The sequence below is a fragment of the Rhinolophus hipposideros genome, assembly GCF_964194185.1.
Source record: "Rhinolophus hipposideros genome assembly, chromosome: 6".
NCBI lineage: Eukaryota > Metazoa > Chordata > Mammalia > Chiroptera > Rhinolophidae > Rhinolophus > Rhinolophus hipposideros.
Window position 1 is genome coordinate 59700170 of NC_138052.1, and position 5108 is coordinate 59705277.

A 5108-nucleotide genomic window follows, 5' to 3' on the forward strand; every position below is an offset into this window, starting at 1 on the left:
TCTGGGTCTTGAAACAATCCTTTTCCATTGCTTGAGGCTCCCCAACTTAAAACTTGAAGATGCTTCCATTGGAAAGACTTGCACGTTGAAAATATTTAGATTTTTTGTAATGATGGTTATAAGGGGAACCAAAATTTTACCACCCTAAAACTGCCTTTGGGATACTGATTTTAAGCTGATTATTAAGAAACAAGTCTCAGAAAGAACCTTTAACTCTCCCCCTTCCCTGTCTGGGAGATTTGGATGGAGGCAGCTGTTGCAAGAGGGCTGGGGAATCTTAGCATGTTCACCTTAGCATAGAAAGGCTTCAAATATCCAAACAGGAGCCTATTAACTAGCTCACCCCCCTGTGTCCCATTGTTTTTGGGTTGCTGCGCAAGAATCTGCATGCCATGTGTGTACCCCTCTTCTTCAACTATCTATAAATTGTCTGTTTCCCTTAAAATCTCAGGCTCCTGCCACCCCTTTCTCCTTTGTTTATAATGGCACTGTCAAATGCTTTTCAGGTCTCATTTTGACATGTCACCCCCAAATGTACATCCATATAATAAACTGTGCACATGTTCTCCTGTTAATCTGCCTCTATTAATTTAATTATTATCCCAGCTAGACAAACTTAGAAGGTCAGAGGAAAAGTATACTTTTTGAGCCCCCACAGTTACTACGAGCCCAAATCTCATCATAACTTCACATTCCAATATAGCTGAGACTCTCTCCATTTCCACCTTTACTCCTACAATCTTGTACCTCAATTCTGAATTACAGGGACTCAGTCAAAAGACACATCTTCTGTTCTCTTTCTGAGAAAGATACTTCACAATAATGATTAAAAAAAACTGTCTAAAAACATCCACAGAATCTCCCTCCTTACACTTCCCATTGCCTCCTCCTTTTGTATGCCACACAATTATTTTTTTGTTAGTTCGCATTTTATCACCCCAACTCCTGTCATTACTGCCTGCTCCAGAATTCCTTCAGCCTCTTGTTCCGCATTCCTACATAAGATTCATTCCTGGTCCTCATGCTTGCACACCACATTGGTTCCTGGATTATTGAATTAGAACTGCTCTTAAAACGCTTCCTAAGATCTACCTTAAAAGTCTTTACCTCCCTTTCCTTTGTCTAAAGTCTCTTTCCACTCTTGCTTTTCTCTACCCTAAGGTATCCCTTCTACTTTGATGGTTCCCCAAATATCCTCTGCAACCATCACATAAGACCTAGATCTCCTTTCTTCAAGTTTTGCCATGCTGCCTACACTTTATATGAGTTCAGTTGGCTTTAGAAATTATCAAACTCCAAATTTGGCCTCACTATGCTATTACTAATTCTATTTACATTTTCCGCAGTTTCTTTCTTAAAGACAAGATTTTTAAAACTGGGTTTTAAAAATGTTCATTTGGACCTTTAGTTTTAAATTTTGCCTTCCATGTTGTAAGAATTTCCATTAAACACACTAAATTCTGAAGACTTCCCATATAAACAATGTTTTCCTATTATGCCTGAGCAAATATGGCTTTCAGAACCAGATGTTTCCAGCAAAGACTTTAAGTATTCCTTCCTTATCCTGTAAATTTTCCTATATCTCAAGCTAAGTTCTTTTCTTTAACTGTCCATTTAACAAAGGATCTCTTAATTTTTTTATTGAAGGATTTTACCCTCCAATACACTTGGCTGGAGATAACTATGTCCATGATAAAAATTTATTTAAATTCCAGTGGAGGTCTAAAGATCCCTAAGCAAAGAATTAAAAAACAAAACAACAACAAAAATCAGGAGAGCCCATAGATACCCAGCAATCAAACCATGCCAGTAATAATGAATTGACAACTTCATGTGTGTATATAAGGTTGGACAATTAAGTTCGCAAACTTGTTGCAATGATGTTGCTAACCTTTTTTAATATCAGAGGAGTTATTCATTATGAATTTGTACCAAATGGACAAACAATTAACCAAGCTTACTATTTGAAAGTGCTGAAAAGGCTGCATGAAAAACACGAAAACGACCTGAACTTTTTACCAACAATTCATGGCTCTTTCATCACGGCTATGCACCAGCTCACACGGCACTGTCTGTGAGGGAGTTTTTAGCCTGTAAACAAATAACTGTATTGGAACACCCTCCATACTCACCTGATCAAGCTCCCAATGACTTCTTTCTTTACCCAAAGATAAAGGAAATAGAGAAAGAAAGACATTTTGATGACATTCAGGACATCAAGGGTAATACAATGACAGCTCTGACAGCCATTACAGAAAGAGTTCCAAAATTGCTTTGAAAGGTGGATTGGGTGCTGGCATTGGTGCATAGCTTCCCAAGGGGAGTACTTCGAAGGTGACCGTAGTGATATTCAGCAATGAGGTATGTAGCACTTCTAGGATGAGTTTGTGAACTTAATTGTTCAACCTCGTATGTAGGCATGCAATTTATTATATATCAAACTCTAGTTTCTCTCAAACATTCAGCACTGAAAGGCAAAATAAATGAGTCCATGCAGATTGCAGACAGTAAAGACAATTAATGCAAGTGACCCTGCCACCACTTCTTCCTTGACCCTAAAGACTGTGAGGAAGGACCACGGAAGACCTGGGAAATGAGGTGTTTGATGCCTGTTTCATACCTTCCTGAGAAAGAGAAAGAACAGGGAAGCCTGAGATCAACATTCTGTAATGGCATAAACAAAATAATAGTAACAATAAATAATGACAATGATGATGATGATGACGATGACGATGACGATGATGATGATGATGATGATATAGCAAGTAGGTGAATGGGGGGGAATCTCCATATCTATAAAAAGTATTTTTTATTTTTTTGCTACCAGAGATGAATAGAGAACAGGACATTTGTAACAAGCTTCCCTGGAGATGTACAATTCTAACAATGAACAAAAAGTTATTCATTTCAAAATTGTAACATATCATAAACTTTACAGTCTCGAATTAAAATATGTGAATCTATGATATTTTTTCCATCCAGTAAATTTATTGTGGGTCTGATTAAAATTATTCAATATTTTAGTACTTCATGAATTATTAAGACTAAATATATTTGTACATTATTGCCTAAAACTAAATCATTACAAAGTCCATGCCTGCAAAAGATAGATTAAAAGTGATTAATGACTCTCTTAGTTAAGTATTCTAATTTACTATAATTGAATTACTTTAAGAATTTGGCTTAAAGTAAGTAATTTGGCTTTAAGAAGTACTTTAAGTAATGTACTATTATTAAATATGTACAGAACAGTACTAGTAAAGCATGCCAAGAAAACTATGTCTTTGACCTTTGAAAACTCAGTTTAATTACTTAACCAATCCAATTTATGATCAGCAATGCAGAACAGCCTTTCAGTGTAGGATTCAAGTATATGCCATTCGTATTGCATTTGGAACACTCCCACACCATTTCTTCAATCCGAAGTATATCATGACATACCAAAACGCTCTCATTTGTGAAATTTGAATTTTGGATACTATTCATACCTAATTATTATAGGTTAGCTCAAAATGACCTACTTTCACAATTAGCAAATTACTATATCTTTATCATTGTTTATTTGGAGTGGGAAGGGCAGTTTTAATTTAATATAGTTTCTATAAATTAAAATTATTTATAGTATAAAATTACAGAGTATATAATAATATAGACTAAATTACCTTAAGATAAAATTGTTTACTAAGAAAGTTTGTGATTTACAAGATTGATATATTGAACAATACTAACTAAACATGTTTTTCAAATATGCTTTTTCTTCCTATCTGACAGATTTTTATCTGCCTTTGTAACAGGATTTTACTTTCAGCTTCACTTTTTTAACAACTTCATGGAGGTATTTTTTTACATAAAGTAAAACGTAACCATTTCAAGTTTATAATTCAACATTTTTAGTAACTTTACCAAGTGGTGCAATCATCATCATAAATTATTTTTGGTGCATTTCATTACCCCAATAAGATCTTTTATGCACACGTACAGTTAATCTCTGCTCCCACACCCATTCCCAGGAAACCACTCATTTACTTTCTGTCTTATATATTTGTCTTTCCTGGGCATTTACTTTAATAATATAAATCTAATACTTAAATTTTAGATATTAGAGTTAATCAATTGGAGAGAAAGGCGTTAAAGCAACTGGATGGGATTCATTTCCCTCATTTGCTTATACAGTAACTCTAAAGTCCCTTCAGGACAGTCAAACATGGATTCTAAGGAACTTCCAGTTTTCAATCAACCAAAAAATATTCAATTATTTCATGAATCCAATGTTGCCTACATCAAGAAATATTTCAAAAAAATTTAACAAAGCTTAAAATTATAAAAATGTTTTTCTGTTTAACAAATGAATAAAATCTAAGTGCCCAATTCCATAAGTTGATTAGTTTTTTATGTATAATGAATAAAGAGCAAAATTTAAAAATAAAATAAATGGGTATACATTTTTAGTATATACCAGAAGATTATGCTTCTTAAATTAATATAAATATGTTCAGTACCATCCAAAGAAGTATATGAAATAACTGATGTTTTACTTTTCTTTGAGAGTAAATCATTTTATTCATATTAAAACAACATGGATGTAATATAGAAAGAACGAAAAAAACTTCCATATATATCATATATATATATATTATATATATTACATATATAATATTAAAACAGGAGAAATATTTTATTTTCATGTTTTGAATATCATGAAGAATATTAAATTTGAGTATCTGGACACAGATGGCCTTTTGCCTTTTCCACTGACTCTGTACTAGTCAGAGTTAATGATAAATCACATAGTTGATATCTTTTTTTTTCTCACCAGCATGACTATATGAAATAAAACTGCAGAGATCAGGAACTCTCTGGTGCCTGATGTAGGATTCAAAACAGTTTCAGAAATCTACTTTCAGGATTTCTCTCCTGTCTTTATCACCGGCCAGGAATGGAAAACAGAACAAATAGTAAACAACTCTCCCCAGAACTTTGATTCTTGACCAAGCAAGACAGGGATGTTTGCAATAGTGCTCTTCTCAGTGGCATGGGCAACAGCAGCAGGACATGGCCCCAACTCTTCCTGCAGGGCAACCTTATAGGCGGTTCTTCCTGTCAGGTCC